We start from the raw sequence: 23,834 nt of genomic DNA on the forward strand, positions 1-23,834 counted from the left end.
ACAGAGATCATTCTATCGTTTTTGAGATTGTACCCAAGTACTGCATTTCAGACTCTTTTGTTGACCATGATGGCTACTCCGTTTCTTCTAAGGGATTCCTGCCCACAGTAGTAGATATAATGGTCATCTGAGTTAAATTCACCCATTCCAGTCCATTTTAGTTTCCTGATTCCTAGAATGTTGATGTTCACTCTTGCCATCCCCTGTTTGACCACTTTCAATTTGCCTTAATTCATGGACCTAACATTCCAGGTTCCTATGCAATATTGCTCTTTACAGCATCGGACCTTGCTTCTATCACCAGTCACATCCACAACTGGGTGTTGTTTTTGTTTTGGCTCCATCCCTTCATTCTTTCTGGAGTTATTTCTCCACTGATCTCCAGTAGCATATTAGGCACCTACTGACCTGAGAGTTCATCTTTCAGTGTCTTATCTTTTTGCCTTTTTATACTGTTCATGGGGTTCTCAAGGCAAGAATGCTGAAGTGGTTTGCCATTCCCTTCTCCAGTGGACCACATTCTGTTAGATGGTTTTTCCAGTAGTCATGTATGGATGCGAGCACTGAAGAATTGATGCTTTTGAACTGTGGTGTTGGAGAAGACTCCTGAGAGTCTCTTGGACTGCAAGGAGATCCAACCAGTCCATCCTAACAGTCCTGGGTGTTCATTAGAAGGACTGATGCTGAATCTGAAACTCCAATACTTTGGCCACCTGATGCGAAGAGCTGACTCATTGGAAAAGACCCTGATGCTGGGAAAGGTTGAAGGTAGGAGGAGAAGGGAGTGACAGAGGATGAGATGGTTGGATGGCATCACCGACTTAATGGACATGAGTTTGAGTAAACTCTGAGAGTTGGTGATGGACAGGGAGGCCTGGTGTGCTGCAGTCCATGCGGTCACAAAAGCCAACCGTCAGACAAGACTGAGAGACTGAACTGAACTGAACTGGTGGCTTAAACTGTAAAGAATCTGCCTGTAGTGTGGGAGACCTGGGTTTGCTCCCTGGGTCAGGAAGATTCCCTAAAGGAAATGACAACCCAATTCAGTATCCTTGCCTGATGAATCCCAAGGAGACTGGTAGGCCACAGTCCATGGGATCACAGAGAGCTGGACTCAACTGAGTGACTAACACATTCACTTTTTCACTTTCATGGGAATTCTATTTTTAGTGTTTTGAGGTATCTCCATATTGCTTTCCTTTGTACAAATTTGGATTCTCACCAAAAGTTCATGATTGTTCCCTTCTCTCCACATCCTCACCAAGACTTGAATGTGTTGTCTTTCTGATAATAACCATCCTGACAGGTTTGAGGTGATATCTCATTAGGGTTTTTATTTACATTTCCCCGATGGTTAGTGATCTTGGGCATCTTTTCATGTCTTCTTTGGAAATATGTCTACTTAAATCCTCTTCCATCTTTTAACTTTTTTTTTGGATGTAGAGATGTATGAGTTCTTTGTATATCTTGGGTATTAACTCATTAGATAAATCACTTGTAAATATCTTTCCTCATTCAATGGCTCAGATAGTAAAGAATCTGCCTGCAATGTGGGAGATCTGGTCAATCTCTGGGTCAGGAAGACCTAGGTTTGATCCCTGGAGAAGGGAATGGCTACCACTGGAGTACTCTTGCCTGGAGAATCCCATGGATAGAGGAGCCTGTGGGCTACAGCCCATGGGATCACAAAGATTTGGACACAACTGAGTGACTAACACTTTCACTTTCCTTTCACTTGCTCATTCAGTAGGTGGCCCTTTCTTTTTGTTGATGGCTTCCTTTGCTTTTCAAAAGCTCTTCAGTTTGTTTAGGTCCCACTTGTTTATTTCTGCTTTCTTTTTTTTTTCCTTAGGAGACAGACCCACAAAATACTGCTATGATTTATATCAAAGAGTGTTCTGCCTATGTTTTCCTCTAGGAGTTTTATGGTATCCAGTGTTATACTTAGGTCTTTTCTTTGGAGTCTATTGTGTGTGTGGTGTTAGAGAATATTCTGCAGTGCAGTGCTTAGTCCCTCAGTTGTGTCGGACTCTTTGCAACCCCAGAGACTGCAGCATGCCAGGCTTCCCTGCCCTTCACCATCTCCCAGAGCTTGCTCAAGCTTATCTTCATAGATTCTAATTATTTTCTTCAATACATTTACTATTTTTTTAAAGACTCATAAAGGCCTCAGATGATATCTTCCTACAGTGAAGTTTGCCCTTCCCTTCTGTTCTGCAGTTAAGGCAAAGAGCAGATTGCTTCAGTCTACTCAGGGACCGAGTTGGGTAGGGGCTGGATTCTACTTTAGCAAAATGCATTCCACCTTGGGTTTGCCCTGAAAGTCCTTCTTTTTTGACTGTTTGAGCTAAGCATCACCCCAAACAAGTTAAAATTTGGCAAATGTCTTGAGGGGAAGACTGGTCATATGTTTTGCAGACCTCTCTTTCTGATGGGACTTTGCTTCCTAAGGAACTACAAGACTGCAGAATATTCCATTCTGCCTTTTTACCCCAGCCCCCAGGCATCTCGACTACCCTGGAACTTAACAAATGTTTCAAGGGGGAAATTAGTCTTGTATTTTGGGTTCTTTCAACTTCCAACCCTTTGCACTAACCAAAAACTCTACCGATTTCTCTTACCATATGTTTTTGCTCAGTTGCTCAGTCATGTCTGACTCTTTGTGATCCCATGGACTGCAGCATGCCAGGCTCCTCTGTCCTTCACTATCTCCCAGAGTTTGCTCAAACTCATGTCCATTGAGTCAGTGTTGCCACTCAACCACCTTACCCTATAGTGTCCTTCTGTTTGAGCCAAGCTGACATTAGTTACCTGGTAATTGCCAGGTGATTTGAGATGATCTCTTCTTCCTCTGAAAATTCTGTGTCTGTCTGGTCCTTGTTGTTCTCATAGTTTTCCACTGTCTTTAAAATACAAATATTTCAAATATATCTGACTGGTGTTATTGTTGAGAGAGCATTGATCTTTCTGGTCCATTGTATTCTTACCTGGAAGGTCAAGTACACTAACTGTCAATATTTTATTTAGTTTTTGCTGTTGTCATCATTTGTTTGTTGCGTTAATATCTGTAAGTGAAATTAATTTATGAGTCTTCTGTGTGAAATCCTTCTCAGGTTTTGGTATTATGGTTATTTCCTTAAGAACATTTGGCTAGCCACATTTTAGATGCTCAGTTTTCACATGCGGTTAGTAGCTCCTGTATTGGAGAGCTCAGTTCTAGGATACTGTCCTTTTCATCCATGATTTCAAATGTATTTGAAAATTTATTTTTATAACATTGGACAAATTATTTTTAATATGATTTGCTTAATTTCCATGGTTTATCCAGTTGTTTGGATTCATTTAATCTCATTTTGTATATTTGCCTTCCTTCCTTTTGATTTTATCAGCCATAAGTTTGTATATTTTATTGATATTTTGTTTTTTCAAAGAAACAAATTTTTGAATTTGTTAAATAGTTCCACAGTCTTGTTTTATGATCATTGTATTCTAAATTTATTAATTTATTCCTTCAGCTCGTATATCCTTCAGTTTATTTGATTTTTTCTAACTTTTTTATTATGTTGCTTTTATTATGTTACTTTATATTAGTAACCCCACTCCAGTACTCTTGCCTGGAAAATCCCATGGATGGAGGAGCCTGGAGGGCTGCAGTCCATGGGGTCGCTGAGGGTCGGACACGACTAAGAGACTTCACTTTCACTTTTCACTTTCATGCATTGGAGAAGGAAATGGCAATCCACTCCAGTGTTCTTGCCTGGAGAATCCCAGGGACGGGGGAGCCTGGTGGGCTGCTGTCTATGGGGTCACACAGAGTCTGAGACGACTGAAGTGACTTAGCATATTATAGTAGTAAACGTATATAAGACCATGCTTCTTCATTAAGCTCTGCTTTAACTGTATTGCCATAAATACTGATGGTGTGTCTTTTTTATTACGACCTTCTGTTATCTGCAATATAAGTTTGTATTAATATTTTTTCTCAGACTCAACATTTCTTTGAAAGAATGGTTAAAGATTTCCTCTAGCTAGGGCTTTTTGTTTTTGTATTTTTGACAGCAATTTCTGCATTGTCATTAAAGAATGTTTTCTGTTCTGTTTTTGTTTCTGGAAATTTTGAGGTTGGTCCTGTGGTCACTTGAGAAGAAGATGTTCTCTATGTTTTACGTTTATTATATAATTTTGTTCTCTCTTAGCCTTGTTAAATTTTTTCTCATTTGTCCTCAAAACCTTTGAAGATTTATTTTTCTCTTTGTCTTTGATATTCTGTAGTTTCACTATGATGTATCTGGGAATGCATTCATTTTAATTATCCTTTTTAGGTTTCAGTATAAGGCTGTATATTGTCACCCTGCTTATTTAACTTATATGCAGAGTACATCATGAGAAATGCTGGGCTGGAAGAAGCACAAGCTGGAATCAAGATTGCCAGGAGAAATATCAATAACCTCAGATATGCAGATGACACCACCCTTATGGCAGAAAGTGAAGAGGAACTAAAAAGCCTCTTGATGAAAGTGAAAGAGGAGAGTTAAAAAGTTGGCTTAAAGCTCAACATTCAGAAAACTAAGATCATGGCATCCAGTCCCATCACTTCATGGAAAATAGATGGGGAAACAGTGGAAACAGTGTCAGACTTTATTTTTCTGGGCTCCAAAATCACTGCAGATGGTGATTTCAGCCATGAAATTAAAAGACACTTACTCCTTGGAAGGAAAGTTATAACCAACCTAGATAGCATATTGAAAAGCAGAGACATTACTTTGCCAACAAAGGTCTGTCTAGTCAAGGCTATGTTTTTTCCAGTGGTCATGTATGGATGTGAGAGTTGGACTATAAAGAAAGCTGAACGCCGAAGAATTGATGCTTTTGAACTGTGGTGTTGGAGAAGACTCTTGAGAGCCCCTTGGACTGAAAGGAGATCCAACCAGTCCATCCTAAAGGAGATTAGTCCTGGGTGTTCTCTGGAAGGACTGATGCTAAAGCTGAAACTCCAATACTTTGGCCACCTCATGCGAAGAGTTGACTCATTGGAAAAGACTTGATGCTGGGAGGGATTGGGGGCAGGAGGAGAAGGGGATGACAGAGGATGTGATGGCTGGATGGCATCACCGACTCAATGGACATGAGTCTGGGTGAACTCTGGGAGTTGGTGATGGACAGGGAGGCCTGGCGTACTGCGATTCATGGGGTCTCAAAGAGTTGGACATGACTGAGCGACTGAAATGAACTGAACTGAACTGAATACTGCTTTAACTGTGGGTTCATGTCTTAACTTTGTTATTGAAGAATTCTCAGCCATTATGTCTTTGATTATTACCTAATTTTTCTTTTTTGTATTGTAACTCATTTTAGATTTATGTTGGGTTTTCCCATTCAAATATTCATGTTTCTTAACTTCTCTCTCACATTTTCCATCTCTTTATTTTTGGGGGCATATTGGATAACTTCCTCTAATCTCCCAGTTCCCTAACACTCTCTTCATCTATGGCAACTATAATTACATTAATTGCATTTTCCTATAGAAAGTTTATATGTTTCCTTTCTCAGACTTCTGTTTGGTCCTCTGGCAATATTCCTGTTCTATTTGCATTCTGTTTCTACAGTTTATGTTTTTTCCTTTATATTTTTAAATGTATTAGATATCTCTTTTATACTATCCTATTATCTTTGGTTCTTGATATGCAATTTTTCTTATTTGTTATATCTGTGATTCTCCCTCATGGTGATTCATTTCCTCATGAAGTTTTTAATTCTGTTTATCTTTAGTGTGGTTCATATTTTTATGGTAAGCCCCAGTACCCTGGGTTTGAGGACCACCTTTAGAAAACAGTTTTAGCTTTTGCTCCCTCTTCCAGGGTCCATATGAATTTCTTAATTGCTGGACTGCTTTTAACATTGGTGTGGCTTAAAGTCACTCTACCAGGCAAATAGTATGAACTTACCTTCTTTAACAGCACTGGCCTGGATTTCTGATATCCAGTATTTTTCTCTTTTTCTTCCTCAAAGTCCAAGTAGATGAACAGCTTCCTTGTCACTTCTCAGACTGGTGGGTAGAACGTTTCCAATCCTAACCCTTTTCTTCTCTCAGGTCTAAACAGTGCTTGCAAATTGCAGCCCAGTTCTGACTCTGTGTGCTCTAGAGTCAGGATCAGACTTTTTTTTTTTTCCACATGAACATTAAATTTGCAACTCTTGGCCTTTATCAAGTCCTAGTATGTGGTAAAGAATCTTCTTGCTAATGCTGGAGATGCAGATTCGATCCCTGGGTCGGGAAGATCCCTGGAGTAGGAAATGGCAACCCGTTCCAGTATTCTTGCCTGGAAAATTCCATGGACAAGAGGAGCCTGGTGAGCTACAGTCCTTGGGATCACAAAGTCAAACACAACTGAGAATACACACACACACACACACACACACAGAGGCACAGTTTTCCACAAATCCCTCATCTTGAGTTCCCATCACCAGTTTTACTTTTCTTCCCTTAGAGACTACGAATAAATTTTTTTCTCATTAAGTTTTATCTTAACAGGAACCTTTATCCATTTAAAGTGGAAGTAAAGGATTTACCAATATTGTGACCAGAATTCCACAAACAAGATTTGAGGAGAAAGTTATTTTCTACAAGAATTCAAAGATGACTCTATTGTGGAGTAAAAAAAATCAAAATTAGCCTGAAATTTTAAGATAGTCTGAATGCGAAAGAAATTTTGCTTGAAGCAGAGATTTGGGCCAATTTCCTTCCTCCCCTGAGGCTCTGTGTTTGTTCTGTTCTGTCATCGGGGGTACTTCTGTGGAAAAGTTTGAGAAGCACTGCCCTGAGATGACCCTCACTGCTTTGTGGGCACGTCTCTGCTGTGGAAACGAACGCCCCAGACTTGAGAGCGCTCCCCTGGCTCGGTGGTCTGCATCTCTCACTTTGTCTAGGCCTGCCCTAAAACGTCAGGAGGCAGAGCTTTAAAAGTTATTATTGCTCGTGACAAAGAGTGAAAACATTACCAAAGGCTGTAAAGTGGAAGGAAAAAGAGTCCCAACCAGCCACCCCTCCCTCCCCAAGCCCCAGAAGTCTCACTTCTCCTGGACCTTTCCAGAAATGTTGTATATGTGCAAACAGGTCTTCCCGCACCCCTCTTTTAGCACAAATGAGATCAAGATACTTGTTTTGCAGACTTAAATTTTTAATTTGTAGTTTGGATATATTTTTCTATCCACACATGTAGCTTTACCTCATGTTCTCAGTAGCTATAGTGGATTTCCGGTACATGGTAAAGAATCTGCCTGCAATGCAGGAGACAGGTTCCATCCCTGGATTGAGAAGATCCCCTGGAGGAAGGCATGGCAACCCACTCCAGTATTCTTGCCTGGAGAATCCCATGGACTGTGGATCCAGGCGGGCTACAGTCCATGGGGTCACAAAGAGTTGGACAGGACTGAAGTGACTTAGCACGCTTGGAAGCAATGACTCTCTATTGATAGACATCAGGTCTGTTTTTCAGACATTTGCTATTTCAAAAAACACTGCAGGGAGTGTATTATGCAGACACCTTTTTGTAAGTGTGTGAGCAGATCTATAGAATGAGTGTTGGGTCCAAGGTTTGTGCATTAAACCTTGAATAGACAGGGATGGACTGCTGCCCCAAAGTGTGGGAGCCATATAATTGTTGCCAACACTGGGAGCACCACTGGGTGGGTAGGACTTTAAGGGGCCTCCAAATGCGCCCCTCTGCTTGGCATCTCCAGGTTGTGCAGGAATAGCACTGTCTGACACCTCGTCAAGGACAAACATCTGGTTATTGATATCAAGATTTGATTTTGAGGGCTTTTGAGAAACATACTTGCTTGAGTTGCTTTTGAGATTCCAGACGAAGACCAGACATGGAGCAGAGGCTGGGAAGGCAGAATGAAAGACAGTGGTTCAAAAATACCTACACACTGAACTTTTTATTTCTTAATTCAATTGTATTATTGTTTTTTGATTTTTTTGATAAGTAAAATAGTTTCACCAGAAAAGAAGTGGAAAATAGGCAAACACGCAAGGAAGTTAGTAAAGCTATACTGTGTAGGTAATTAAATAAAGCTAATTATTTGAAAGTTAAATTATTTAGTTGTAGTTAAATAATGAAAATGAGTTAATTAATTGTAATTACTTTGTGTGGGGATAGTTGATACACTAAGTAATTGATAAAAATAATTCCAGTTCGTGTATTTGGGGATATAGTTTCATTTTTTTTAAGCATCATGTGATAAATTTTTTAAAATTTTATTTTAATTAATTTTGGGGGGGCCATATTTTTTGGTGCAGCATGAAGGATCTCCCCCAACCAGGGATCAGACCCATGCCTCCTGCATTGGAAGTGCAGAATCTGGATGGCCAGGGGAGTCCTGGCCCTTCATTCTTAAAAATCAGTTGTTAAATATTGTGAACATGTATCTTGGGTATATACTGTGTGCTCAGAAAATTTGAAAATAATGCTAACACAGAGTTACACCATGCAAATAGTTACCAAAGTTTGCAATAACCTTAACGATTTATAGCTCTCTGTTTTAACTTAACATTGTCTCTCTGACAAATTATTATTTTACATTATTTTTTGGTGACTGAAGATTCTGAAATGGATGTCCCATCATCCATCTATTTAATTCAGATTTCATTAAACATTAATACTTAATTTAATATTAAGTATTTTCTAACATGTTAATGTCAAAAGGAACACTGTGTTGAATATTCTGGAGTGTACAGAACTGCCTGGCACACTTATTTCTTTAGGATTCATTTTTGGATGTGGAAATAGTGGTTCAAGGGTTACATACATACATTTTTTAATCTTTTTGCTCTGTTTTGCTAAACTGACTTCTAGAAAGGTTGCCTGAATTTGTATCACCATTAGCAGTGCATCATAAGTGGCGCAGTGGTAAAGAATCCACCTGCCCAGCAGAAGACCTGTGTTCAATCCCTGGATGGGGAAGATCCCCTGCAGGAGGACACGGCAGCCCACTCCAGTATTCTTGCCTGGAGAATCCCATGGACAGAGGAGCCTGTCAGGCTAGAGTCTGTGGGGTCGCAAAGAGAGGGGACAGGACTTAGCAACTAAACAACAAGCAACATAGTGCCAAAGCCACTTTACTTGCCACTGTGTGGCATTTCTCTACCATTTTATAAAGAAAACAACAAAAATGGGAGGAAAAAAACAGAAAAAAATAGAAACAAATGTGTCTTGTTTTGTAACTCTTTTTTTTTTTAAATTATAGTGAGTAGTATCATTTTGTTTTATATGATATAAGCTGTGTGTGCTTAATTTTAAAAACTGGTTAAAGAGTTTGGTATAAAATAAGGATCTCAAACCTTTGTCATGGTGGTGGTGGTTTAGTTGCTAAGTCGTGTCTGACTCAGAACCTGGTGGACTATAGCCCACCAGTCTCCTCTGTCCATGGGATTTTCCAGGCAAGAATACTGGAGTGGGTTGCCATTTCCTTCTCCAGGGGATCTTCCCAGCCCGTGAATTGAACCCAGGTCTCCTGCATTGCAGGCAGATTCTTCACTGACTGAGCTACAAGAGAAACCTCTGTCATATGTGTTGCAAATATTTTTCTTATATTTTGGGGGGAATTTCTCTTTTTTTCTGAAAAAGAGATTTGATTCATCATCAAGTCTATCTTTTCCTTCCCCAGGAGTTGACTTTCAACAGAGGGTCCTGAAACCCAGAGGCTGAGAAATAGTAGTGTAGTCTTGGGGACAGAGGGCTTCCCCAGGTGGTGCTAGTGGTAAAGAACCCGCCTGCCAATGCAGGAGATGTAAGAGATGCAGGTTCAATCCTTGGGTTGGGAAGATCCCTTGGAGGAGGGCAGGGGGAACCTACTCCAGTGTTTTTGCCTGGAGAATCCCCATGGACAGAGGAACCTGGTGGGCTGTGATCCTTAGGGTCACAAAAAGTCTTACACGACTGAAGCAACTTAGCACACATGCACACTTATGGACAGATGAGTCTCCTTGCCAAAGGCTTCATAGGCAGAATGTTGTCCTGGATAACTCATTCCATAGAATCTGAGGGAGATGCAGGCTCCAGACGAGGTGTGCTTAACTGCTGCCTGGATGACTTCTAAAGTATCTTGCTATAGGACCTCCTCAAATCTAGCTCCTTTTCCAGTAATCTGGAATAGAGGCTGTAGTAAATGGCTGGGACATGGGACATTGTTTCCAAATTCCAAGCAGGTCACTATGATATTGAACATCCTTCTTTGCCCTGGGTAGCTGGCCACAGGCTGTCTTTTCATAGACTTTCACATGTTTCGCTGGAACTCACTGTCACTTGGGGCCCTGGGACTTTGGATTTTGTCCTTCTTCAAAGCCTATTCATCTTTAGTCAGCAGTACTTGAGTGGCATGGAATGCAAAGCCAGCTATTTTCTTGGTGGGGGTCATTATTAAAATGCCTAGAATTCCTGCAGCCTTGTTGCTACCAGACAGAGAATGAAGCCCACATGGAAAGCAAGTGGAGAGAGGCAAAGAACTGGGTCCTTGTTGACATCCCTGAACCACTTATTCAACTGGCTCCAAAGCTCCCCTCCAGGGAGGTTTTATTACAGGAGATAGTACATTCCTGCATTGGTGCTGCTAGTTGCAGCTGGGGATTCTGTTACTTGTGGCCAGAGCCTCCCAGTGAATAGAGCAGTTATAATGCCAATTCTGCCCCTCCCCCAGAGAAGTCCACAGCTCCTTAGGGCGCCCCAGGAGCAGTATCCAAAGATTCACAGCAGCAGTGCTCTTCTGCAAATCTCAGAGATGAAATTCCCTTTTCATTCCCCTCTAGGGAGCCAGGCTTCTCATCTCTGCTGAGGTTTTCAGTTTCGTTCCCTTGGCTTCACTCTTCTGGGAAAGTTCAGGAAAACCTCCCACCGGTGTGTGTCTTTCGTCCCTTTGGGCATGTCAGCCCCCTGCTTGTGAAGAAGAGGGAATCACTGCTCTTTAGTGGGGAAGTTGGCTCACTGCTGGGGGAATGGCTCACTGTTGGGGGGTTGGTTCACTGTTGGGGGGATGGTGCACTGTTGGGGGGTTGACTCACTGTTGGGGGGATGGTGCAATGTTGGGGGGTTGACTCACTGTTGGGGGGTTGACTGATTGTTGGGAGGATGGCAAAGAAGATTTCCAGCCAGAGAGGACTTGGAGAAGAGCATCACGGTGAGTGTGCTTGGTGTGCAACAGCTCGTCTGTCTAGGAACTACCTGTAAGCAGCCAGGATACACTCCAGGATGCTGAGAAGCTTAAGGCCATGGGACCTGAGGCTGGCTGGACAACTGACCCTGATGGTCATGTCCTCCAGGACCCAGTCTCTTTCCTTCTCTGTGCTTTGCCACCCTTGGCATTGGCTTCATCCTCCAGCTGACTCCAGATGATGGCATCAACTTGAGTCATGACATCCTGAAGGACGAAGGAGACTCTCTTCCTGTGGCTTTTTCTTGGGAGAGAGAATCTTCCAACCCTTGCCTCTCTGTGACCCCAACCTGCAGGTCACGTCTTACGGGCCCATACTTGTGCACCAGGCTCATCTAGAGGAAATCAGTAGGCATCTGAAGTGGAGCATGGCTCCCTGAGGCCCTGCCCTGAGTGCACAGCTGCCCGGGAAGGGGGTGGATGCCCACCTCCCTGAACACAATGACTGCTGAACACAATGACCGCTCTCAGCAGGAGGAGGATGAAGATCATAAATACCATGACCGTCAAGGGTGCCATCTCGAAAGACGATTTGCGGTTTCACTGAGCGGTTTCACCGAGTTCTGGGACTCCGTCTGCAATGTTTTTAACTCCTACCCCAACCCCATGAGGTGGTATTATTATGACCTCATCTCACAGAGGCAGAAACTGTGCTCTGGGGTTAAGATTTTTTGATATTCTTAAACAGCCCTTTTTCTAAAAGATGGTGCTGTTAGAGTTTGCAAGTGGGCAGCACAAGGCTGCCATTCCCAGGTGGTGGGTGGAGTTCAGCCGATGCAGGGTGATGCCCTCCCAGCTTCCCAGAAGGCCAAGAGTGCCTCATATCCAGGCGCTCCCCTGACTGCACCTCACCTTGAACCTTAGAAAACGTCACTGGCCAAGACAGGCTCGTTCATAATAACAGGAAGGCTTTGCCAGGTAGCAGACGGAATCATGCTGGAGAACAAGGTCAGGCACAGACCTTTCTGGACGGACGTGTCTTTCTGCCCCCGACTCAGCCCACTCGGGGCCACCCAACAAATGATGCCCTGAGGTCTTGGCACGCAATTAAAAGTGGAGAAATGCTTAATCAAATCGTGCCACTTGAAGTGAGCTGGGCTGGAATGAGAAACTGGGCAGCTCTGCCCACAGTGGAAATTTACCAGACCAGAGCAGACACCAAAAACTCCCAGGCTGTTTTGAAATAGATACCATTTTGTTCTGTAAAGTTCTGAGATCCATTTGCAAATATTTAAAACCTTTCCATTAACAAGGATGGCTTTAGGAGATAACTGTCTCTCTCTCTCTCTCTCTCTCTCTCTCTCACACACACACACGTGTACTTGAGCACACAGGCACACACAAAGCCTAACACTGCAGTGTGTGGGGTGTGGGGGAGAATCCAAAACCCACAGTGTGCACTCCAGGCCCCTCAAATATTTCTTGAAGTTGGTGGAAACGCGTGAGTCCCCTCTATCATCTGTTGAGACCGCTCTCAGTTTTTTAAAAGTTTATTTATATTTTTCCCCCTCAAAAATGTCATGACTAACTTTCCATTCATTATCAAAATATTCTTTGGCCACTAATTTCCCTTCTTGGTTAAAATAAACAAAGAAGCAAACCCTGTTGGCATTGCACCTAGGATGCACTCTACTGTAAACAAGAGGACATTTTTCTTAGAGGATCTCTAAGAGTCCTCCCGTGAGAGTTTCCTGTGCGACTCTTCTCTGTTTATCAACTCGGTTTGTTGCGGATGGCGCGCAGGGGCTGCGAAGCACAGGGAGGAGGGTAGACGACCTTGAATGTGCTGGAAGGAAGCATCAAATCCTTCCAGACCTGACTCCCGCTTTCCAGGCTAGCTCTCCATTGGTCCCATTCCGCAGTGGTGGCACCCAGCCCACGGCGCAGAGTCCTGAGTCCTGGACCCCGGGCTGTGAGCTTGCGCAGTCACGTCATCTCTCAGGGCCTCAGTTTCCTCCGCCAGAAAACAAAGCCGTGGGATTGTAGGCTCTCTGAGCCCCTCCTGGGTTCCCCTGGTGGCTCACCCGTAAAGAATCGGCCTGCCAAAGCAGGAGATGTGGGTTCGATCCTTGGATCGGGCAGTTCCCCTGGAGGAAGAAATGGCAACCCACTCCAGTACTGTTGCCTGGAAAATCCCATGGACAGAGGAGCCTGACGGGCTACAGCCCATAGGGTCGCAAAGAGTCGGACAGGACTGAAGCGACTTAGCACGCAGACGCGCACAATACGCAATAGACTATGCGAGTGAAAGGTTTCATTTTCAAAAGACAGAACACACAAAAAATAAGATGGCAAACCAACTCTTCCAAGATTTCCTTTGCAACAGGAGAGCTGAGGCTTGTTCTCAACTCTCCAGGACATACTCTGCGATTGACTGGAGGAGCAGAAAGGGGCGTGGAAGAGGCCTCCCCCACCGCCCTGAGCCAAGGGCAGTTCTCAGCTCTTGAGCTTCGCTTCTACTCCACGATCTCACCTGTGTGACCGCCTGAGGGACTCCGGGACACTGGGTGGGGGGTACAGGCTCCCTGGAGAAATGTTGGGATCCTAGAATGGAGAGGACCAAGGTCTCCAAAGTAAATCAAGGGACTTGCCTGTTGGTCTGGTGGTTAAGACTCTGTGCTTCCACTGTAGAGGCTGTGGGTTCGATCCCTGTCCGCGGAACTAAGATCCCACGTGCTGCAGGGCCAATGAAATAACATAAAGTACTTCCTTTCAAAAAATAAATAGAGCAAATCAAGACAAAACAAGAGTCTTTTGTGAGAGATGAGGCCCCTCATAGATAATACACTGCCCAGTGTCCCTCAAGGTCATCTGGGCTGGTCTCCCGAGGACACGTCGAGGACACGTTCTCTGTGGATGGGATGTGATGCAGAAGAGGGGAACCTGTTAGGAAAGGTGTGGCCTTTCAAGATTGGCCTAAAAAGAGACAGACACGGCTGCTTCTGCTGGGGATGCTCTCCTGTTTGGAGCACCTTCGGGGAGTGGGTGGCAGAGGTGATGCTGCTGAAGTTTCTGGAGACCCGGATAAAACGTACAGTCCTGCAAGGGATTAGGTTCTCCAGACGCTGCAGTTAACCCCAACTACACAGGACCTGGGTCCCCTCGGGCATCTGGCAGTGGGAAGGGACTTAAGAGGGTGAAGGCTTAGGTTTCCATATTAGTACCACATGGCAACTGGGAGTCAGACCACGCCGGGGTCAATCACAGCTGTCCCCCTAAGCCAGGGTGGTGTAAGGAGGTAAAGATGATGCTGACAACGTTCTACCAGCCACACCTCGGTCATGGCTCTCAGTTCAGGTCAGGAGACGGAGGCTTGGCTGCTGTGTCAGCTTTGAGGGGAGAGAGAAAAATGAGGGTAATACAGTGCTGTCTTCCATGAATCTAAATTCATTTAATTTAGGAGTCTGTTCTCTATTTTGAGATTATGTCTTCTCCAATTTTGGCATTAAATGTGTCCTCTTTTGCGAAATGATGGCAGTAAGTGGTAGGTTTAAAAAATGTTCTTATTTGACAAAATAAAAAGTTGGCAGATCTAGTTGATCCCTGTGGCTGGTTCTGCTAGCTTTCTGTCAAAATTGGTTTTCCCCTTCTTCCACATTAAGAGAAGTTTAAAGGGGCATGTGATCACCCAGAATAAAGCTTCGAGTTCTCAGTCCTCCTTGGATCTAGGTGTGGCTCTTTGATATATTTGCATAATAACTGAAGGAGCCTGGTTCCCCAAACCATGGCACCACTATACCGGCCCAAGATGCTTATACAATGTGAGAGACACGGCCATTGATATTTCATGCCTTTGCAGATAAAAGGAATCAACATTTGCATGATATTTACAGTGACGGAAGTGAGATTATCCAGGAATAGAGACTAGAGGGAGCAGAGGAGAGGGCCTAGAATGGAGCCTTAAAAAACTCCAACGTATAATAGTCACGTGGAGGAGGAAGAAACCCTGAGGAGGCCAAGGAGAGGAAGCCAGAGAATCAGGAAAGGAAAATGATGTGAAGGAGCCTGATGGGGGAGGTGTGTTTCAGGAAGGAGGGCGTGGCCAGCCAAGAAGGAGGGTGTGGCCAACCAGGAAGGAGGGTATCAGTTCAGTTCAGTTTCTCAGTTGTGTCTGAGTCTTTGCGACCCCATGGATTGTAGCACGTCAGGCCTCCTTGTCCATCACCCACTCCCGGAGTTTACTCAAACTCATGTCCATAGGGTCCGTGATGCCATCCAACCATCTCATCCTCTGTCGTCCCCTTCTCTTTCTGCCTTCAATTTTTCCCAGCATCAGGGTCTTTTCCAATGAGTCACTTCTTTGCATGAGGTGGCCAAAGTATTGGAGTTTCAGCTTCAGCATCAGTCCTTTCAATGAACATTCAGGACTGATTTCCTTCAGGATGGACTGGTTGGATCTCCTTACCGTCCAAAGGACTCTCAAGAGTCTTCTCCAACACCACAGTTCAAAAGCATCAATTCTTCGGTGCTCAGCTTTCTTTATAGTCCAACTCTCACATTGGACTAGTCATCTGGTGATGCTTGAGGCCAAGTGAGAAGAGGCCCCAAATGGGGCCATCATGTTTAAAATGGAAATAATTGGTGACCTTATCAAGAACCCTTTCATTGAAATGATGGGATATAGCCATCATTAGGAGGTAAGGAGTAAATGGCAGGTAAGAGATAGACCACATTTCCGGTGAGTGTGCTGTGATGGAGGGAACAAGAGAGGGTAGGAGTTGGAGCTGGAGAGACTTCTTTCCTTTTCTTTTCTCTTCCCCTCTCTTCTCTTTTCCCTTCCACTATTCTCCTCTCCTTTCCTACCCTTTTGTTTTCCTCTTTTTCTTTCTTTTTAAAGGAGTGCAGAATCTAGGGGATATAAATACTGAAGGGAATGGGACTTCCCCAGTGGTCCAGTGGCCAAAGACCCTGAGTTCTTAATACAGGGGCCAGGGTTTGGTCCCTGGACAGGCAACTAGATCCCGCATGCCACAGTGAAGATCCAATGCAACCAAATAAAAAGTGGGAAAAAAAAATACTGAAGGGAAGCGTCTAGACCAGAGACAAGATGGAAGAAATAAGCCAGAGACAGGAAAATTGATAGCACAAGGCTCCCGAGAAGATGGGAGGCACGGGAGGCAGAGAGCACCTGGCATGGATGGAAAGGGGAGAACAGTGGTGGGATGTGGGGTGGAGAGCCTTTGCCTGCAGTCTTCTGGGGAGAGTGTGGGTGGCATAGGGACAAGAGCAGCACCTACGTGGGGGTGGGGACAAGTGTGAACAAGCCGAGCAGATGGCTCTGGATTGCCCTGGGGCACTTGTGACTCTGCTGAGTATTGAGCTGGGGCAGGTAGGAGGGTCTCCTGGGCTCCTCCAAGTCAAGACACGCGTGATGCTTTGGCTCGAGGTCTAGACTTGGGAGGTGCCATCACACAGATAGCATGTGGAGCCAGGCCTGTCTCGAGCTTGGGGCCCTTGCAATGCTTGGGGAACCTCACCAAGGTCAAGGCATGTTCCTGAGACTCTTCTTTTCCCCTGGGAGTCTGAGAGGAAGTGAGCAGAGCTGTGGAAGCCAAGATAGGGCTCTGTGAAGAGGGAGCTCCCCAGAGAAGCAGGCCACAAGCACAGGCGCCACGGGCTCAGCTGTCAGTGAAATGTTGGATGTTTTTCTCAACTCCACGAAATAAGAGGCGGTGAAATCTTCCCTTTGCTCCAGCTTTTTAGGGTAAATATCTCTTTCAAAGTCAGCACTGGTGGGGCTGGGCCTGGAGAAGCCAGGTACGCAAGCCCTGATGGTCTCCCTCTGGGACCTTCCATGAAGCTGCCAGCTGGAACCAGGTGCATCTGGGGTTCCCAAGGCCCCCCCTCGAGAAGGATCCCTCTCTAGAGACAAAGGAGAAGCCTCATCTGGAGCTCTGAGCGATGGTCAAGGAGCGGCAGGCACCACTGCGTCTCCCCCGAGCTCAATCATGGTGCATCCACAAGAGAGGCTGGTGATCCCACTCAGGACACCCCTGGATCCAGCAGAGCAAATCTAAGTTCTTGTAGGAGCAGCTGGGGGCACAAGACAGCCTCTCTCCCGCGTACCTTTTCATCTACCTTGGCCTCAGAGGCGCTTAGCTGCTCCTGTTCACTGGTCTCTAGCCTCTCATGGTCCACGTGGACCCTCCCAAGAGCACCTGTGGTCGCCCCCCAACAGGAAGCCAGAGACGACCCTGAGTGCACCCTGGTTGGTGGGTCACTGTTTCCGTGGGGAAAGTTCACATCTGGGTATCGTCAACAGCAGGATCGGCCTCCCAGGGGAACACAGGGAAGGCCTCCCAGAGTATCCTGGAGTGGTTGATTGCCAGGGGCATAGGCCACTATGAAATCAAAGAACCACCAATAACTGCCCCCAAAAAGTCAGATTTTGTTTTTTTTAAGTGATGAGGACACTGTCTTATTGGTTGGTTGGGTCATTGGCAAGTGTAATATCCTTTGACTTGCCATTCTTTCTTTTTTTTTTTTTTTTAGAAAAATGATTATTTATTCATTTGGCTGCCTTGGGTCCTGCTGGCAACAGGCAGGATCTTGTGCACAGACCCCCTCGCCGTGGCGCTTGGGCTCAATAGTTGCCACATGTGGGCTTAGCTGCCCCAAGGCAAGTGGGATCTTGGCTCCTCAACCAGGGATGAGACGTGCGACCCTTGCATTGCAAGGTGGATTCTTTACCACTGGATCACCAGGCAAGTCCTTTACTTGCCATTCTTATTACTGAAGCTCCCTTAAATCACCATTGGAGAGGACGGGTTCTCCTAACCTCTGTAAGGAAACCTGCTCAGAGTGTAGGATAAGGCTCCATCTGTTCTCGTCTTCAGCCTCATGGTGTCATGCTCCTAAGGTGTGCTGTACCCAAGAACATGAGCGCACTGCTTCTTATCTAGCCAATTCATCCCTGTGCGCGTGAATGTGTGTTTCTGGAGGTGGGGCTTACTGCTCATACCTTCTGGGCATCCCACAGCAACCTCATCTCAACCCTGCACTTTTCACACATGCCCCTAAGACCCCAAAGTCCCATCCATTTCTCCTTTTTTCTTGACTTCCCTTCCTTCTCCATTCTTTGCCTGAGAACCTTGCCTTCTCCTGCTTCACTGGAAACTCTTTAAGCTTCTTGCTTTGCTGGATTTTCCCCACTCACTTCTGCTTTGGGGTCAGGAGAGAGTGGGGAGGTTCAGATTAGGAAGGTGGAGAAAGCGAGGAGGGATCTGGATTCTGGAATTCCCATAGATTGTTCACCACCCCTCTCCTAACCCTGAGTGTTTAAATGCTTCACTTCAAGGTTATCAATTGAGATTTCCAGGTTCTATGTGGCAGTACTTGCTGGAGAATGTTTGTCTCCTCCAGATCTGCACTTGGTCGTGTCATAATCTTTGTGACCCTGTGGACTGTAGACCCCCAGACTCCTTTGTCCATGGGATTTCCCAGGCAAGACTACTGGAGTGGGTTGTGTTCTTCTCCTCCAGGGGACCTTCCTGACCCAGGGATTTAACTCATCTCCTGCATCTCCAGACTGGAGTATGGTGGGTCTTAATCCATCTGAGTGGCGTCCTTATAGGAAGACAGCCATACGATTGAACCCACATCTCTTGCATCTCCTGAATCAGCAGGCAGATTCTTTACCACTGCACCACCTGGAAAGCCCATTTGTCTCCTCACCAACCTTGAAATACATTAGAAATCACTTTCACGTGCCCCTTTCCAGTCTGCCCCTTCCACTGCCACAGGCAGTGGGAAAACCACCCTGCCAAGTTCTCATCTTAGTGGGAATCTTTGTGACCTTGCAAACCTGGCTCCTTCCTCTTCTGGTGCATGCATGGCTCGGTATGGTTGTGTGGTGCACCTGGTATGTGGGGAAGTCCTTTCCATCTCTCAGCCATTATGTGTCACTGGACTTATGAGACAGCTCTGCCAATGACCTCTGTGCTGGTTCCACTGCCTGGGAAGCCAAGTTCTTTCCTTGATCTGAACATATCATCCTTGGGGAATTTTCTGGTCCAGAACTTCTCTCATATCCCAACAGCAACTGTCTCTGGCTGAAGGTCAGATACAAGGGCTCCAGCACCTTCTGATTAAGTGTCCCACATCTATCTGCAGCCCTTACCCTAAATCAGTGGTTTCCAAGCTTTTATGATTATGCACTCATTTAGTAAAAAGTTGTGTGTGGGAGGGATACTTACCCCCATACATTTATTTATAACGTTGTTGTTGTTCAGTTGCTAATTTGTGTCCAACTCTGTGACCCCATGGACTGCAGCACGCCAGGCTTCCCTGTCCTTCACCATCTCGCTGCATTTGCTCAAACTCATGTCCATCGAGTCAGTGATGCCATCCAACCATCTCATCCTCTGTTACCCCCTTCTTCTCCTGCCTTCAATCTTTCCCAGCATCAGGGTCTTTTCCAATGAGTCAGCTCTTCACATCAGGTAGTGGTATTGGAGCTTCAGCTTCAGTATCCGTCCTTCCAATGAATATTCAGGACTGATCTCCTTTAGGATGGACTGGTTGGATCTCCTTGCAGTCCAAGGGACTTTAATGTATCTTATGAGAATTATAAAATATACATCAAGTCAAGGTTAAAACAGAGGAAGAAGATGAAATAAACAATTTTCAAAGTGCTGTTAATCACGGTGGTTTTATATTACCATTAGTTAATATTGACCAAGGCATAAAATAAATTTAGATTGGAGATTCATGGTTAACAGAAGGGATATGATTTCTGGCATCTTCCTGTGGGTTCTGATCAGCTCCCAGTGTTTTATGGTGCAGGGTGGTGGGGGGAAGCCTGTGTGTAGGAAACAGGTCAGCTCTACTTTTCCTTTCTGCTCCCTGCGCTTCTGGCCTCGGCATTATTTCCGCTTGGCTTTCTCAGTGCGTGTGTTCTATGTCACTTCATTCGTGTCTGACTCTTTTGGACCGTAAGGACCACAACCCATCAGGCTCCTCTGCCCATGGGATTTTCCAGGTTTCTTAGTAGAAATCCTTAAACTACTCATTTGCTTTATAAGAATTGATTACATCACAATGAGATGCTCCAATCTTTATGGTGGTGGTGGTGGTTTGGTTTCTAAGTGGTGTCCAACTCTTGCAATCCCATGGACTGTAGCCCACCAGGTTCCTCTGCTCATGGGATTCTCCAGGCAAGAATACTGGAGTGGGTTGTCATTTCCAATCTTTATAAATCCACTTAATTTGCTTCTAGCCACTCTGCCCAGGGGCAGGGGGGTGCTTGCCAGCTCCTCATCCCTGGAGTATAACTACCTTCTCCCTCGTGCTTGCATTCTAAGTGGCTTCAGTCACATTCGACTGCGACCCCATGGACTGTAGCCTGCCAGGCTCCTCTGTCCATGGGATTCTGCAGGCCAGAATACTGGAGTGGGTTGCCAAGCCCTCCTCCAAGGGATCTTCCCGATCCAGGTGGAGAACCTGCATCTTTTGCACTGGCAGGTAGGCTCTTTACCACTAGCACCACCTGGGAAGGCCAGCTCCTCTCTCAAGGAGCCCCCAATGCTGCGTGTAGGGGCACCCAGGAGCACCTTCATGTTAAAGATTAGGATATTAGCTTGTTAGAACTGCCATAATCAAATACCTCAGACAGGGTGGCTTAAACAACAAAGATTTATGTCCTCACAGCTCTGGAGGCTGAGAGTGCAAGAAGAAGGTGTCAATAGGGTTGGTTCCTCCTGAAGGCTGGGAAGGAAAACCTGCTCCAGGCCTCTCTCCTAGCTTCTGGTGGCCAGCGGGCAACCTTTGGCATTGCTTGGCTTTAAGTCTTATCACCCTGATCTCTGCCTGTATCTTCACGTGGCATTCTCTCTCTGTGTCATCTTTTTCTCTCTTTCTTTGTGTATGCTTGTCCAAAGTGAAAGAAAAGTGAAGTCGCTCAGTCGTCTCTGACTCTTTGCAACCCCATGGACTGTACCATCCTACCAGGCCGCTTTGTCCATTCAATTTTGTAAGCAAGAATACTGGAGTGGGTTGCCACTTTCTTCTCCAAGGGATCGTCCCAACCCGGGGATTGAACCCAGGTCTTCCGCTTAGCAGGCAGACGCTTTCCCATCTGTGCCACCAAATTTCCCCCTTTTAAAGGGCATCAGTCATAATGGGTGAGGGCTCACCTTGACAACCTTATTTTAATTTGATTAACTCTGTAAAGACCCTATTGCCAAATAAAGTCACATTCTGAAAAGGGAAATGGCTACCGACTCCAGTATTCTTGCCTGGAGAATCCCATGGACGGAGGAGCCTGGCGGGCTACAGTCCATGGGGTCACAAAGAGTCAGACATGACTGAGTGACTTTCACTTCACTTAACTTCTGAGGTGCTGGGGTTGGGACCCTAACATGTCTTCTTTTGATGGGGGGTAATACCATTAAACTCATGACAGTAATTGCTCCCCCCCCTCATTTTTTCTTACTTTTTAGATAAAAATAAATCAAAATAGAAGCTCTAAAGTCTTCTTCTAGCGTTCTGGTGGGTGACGGTAGTGCAGCCATGGTGTGTGTGTGCTTCTCTTTGGAGTCCACTGCCTCTTCAGCTCTGTCCTTCCTTCTCCTCCCACCATGAGCATTCAGCCCCAGTTCTTACTGGGGCAGGGAGGGTGAGTAGGGAAAGACCAGGCCCTCTTCAGGAGCTCCAGTGATGCGGAAGGTTAGTTTAACATGGACTTCCAGTATCAAGATGGCCGAGTGAGCCACCAGGGACACTTGTCTCCCTTGTTCCAACAATAGAGAAAACACAGTTTTAAATGAAAGCATTACTGCACTTAAAAAATAATACAATTATGTAAAGTTTAAAAAAAAAAAAAAGCAAGTGGGGGAAAGACAGTTCAATGTTTCTTCGAGAAGTTAAACATAGAATTACCGTAAGACCCAGCTACTCCAACTCCTAGGTATATATCTCCTGAAACTAAAAATGTATTCGAGCAAAAACCTGTGCTTCGGTATTCATAACAGCACTATTCACAGTAGCTAGGAGGTTGTTATGAATGTCCCTCTACTGATGAATGGATATGGATAAACAAACTGTGGTATATCCATGCAACAGAATATTACTTTGCCATGTGAAGTTCTGATATATCCTACGTGATACGAAATGGAAGAAGCCAGTCACGGAAGGTCGCATATTGTCTGATTCCGTTTACATGAAATGTCTGGGATTGAGCAATCATAGAGACAGAAAGCAGATTAGCAGTTGCCAGGGGCTAGGGGAAGGGGAAGGTGGGGAGTGACTTAATGGGATGAGGCAAGAACATTCTGGAAATCCATAGAGGTGGTAGTTGTACACTGTTGAGAATGTAGTCGATACCATTGAATTGTACAATTTCAAATGGTTGATGTTATGTTACATGAATTTAATTTTCAATGACAAAAATTAAGGAGCAAGAAGGGAAAGTCTTGGGGCGGTGGGGGAGGGGGTGGTCTGAGTCTGTGAGGACTCTGGCGCCACGGATGGCTCTGTGGATTGCCTCTGCGCTGTGTCTCTGGAGAGAGCACTCAGTTTTTGGTGCCATCCTGAAACTGAGCTGGACAGCCTCCGCCACACTGCCCAAGGGAAAATCTGAGCGACAACATGGAATTTTTTCTCTTAAAAAAAATCAAGTGGCTCAGTGCCGTCTGCTGTCCAGAACTCCAGGGCATTGCGGACGTATTAGTAACCACAATTTACAAGGACCCTTCCTGTCTTCTCTATCTCCCTCACAAACCTTCAAATCCTGTATTTTAAATTCCTCCTGTTTTCTTTGGAATGCAGTTAATTGACTTGGAATGACCAGAGTCTCTGGTGGAGAATAACATGCTTACTGGGTAAATAGCTCCTTCTCAAAAGAGCTGCAAAAAACAGATTATGTGCAAATTCAGAGAATGCTTTCTGGTGCCAAGCTCTGGTTGGATCTGAAAGGTCCTGTCAAGTTTCAGATTCACAGCTTGACATTTATATGGTTATTTATGTCACTTATTAGCTGTGGTATGTTTATGACACTCTAATTATGACTGCCCTCCTAGTTTGTCTTGTGAATATCCAGAGGAGATTGCTCTTTGACAAGGCTTCACCCTGGGCTGTTCTTCTTGAACACATCTGGGGAAGGATGGGGGTCAAAAGAGCTGATGGCTTTGGCACGTGTTCATTTTAGTCTGTGATGTTCTTGACGCTTTTGCCCTGAGAACACTGGTTGCCAGGCATTTCTGCCTAGCAAGAGGCAGAAAGACCTACCGTTGGAACCTGAGCAGTGCTGTGTCTTGAATAGCCTTTGTTTCTAGGAGATTCTGAGGCACACAGAAGGAAGCTCTGCATTTCTTTAAGGTGGCTCAGAAAGCCAGCCTGAGTGGGGAATTGTGAAGGGCAATGTCTTGCTTTTCGAGACGTCTGTTCTAATTTTTGACATTCTGACATTAAAAAAAAAAGATACAGAGCCGTGCTTCTGAGCCTTGTACTTTGCAGGGCAAAGGGGCTCTGCTCTGTTTCTGTGGGCCTGGTCTCTCATACTTGGCCCTGGAATGAAAATGGACCACCTTGGGAGCCTTCTGATTGGAGTATTCACTCTCCCCCATCCTACCCATCCTGGCGTGGGTACTGGCTGAAAGGTAGGGTGATGGAGAAGCCAGAGCAGCAGC

Source organism: Bos grunniens, chromosome 1 (assembly GCF_055505025.1).
Source record: "Bos grunniens cultivar Pamir isolate PY7600 chromosome 1, Bosgru_T2T1.0, whole genome shotgun sequence".
Lineage (NCBI taxonomy): Eukaryota > Metazoa > Chordata > Mammalia > Artiodactyla > Bovidae > Bos > Bos grunniens.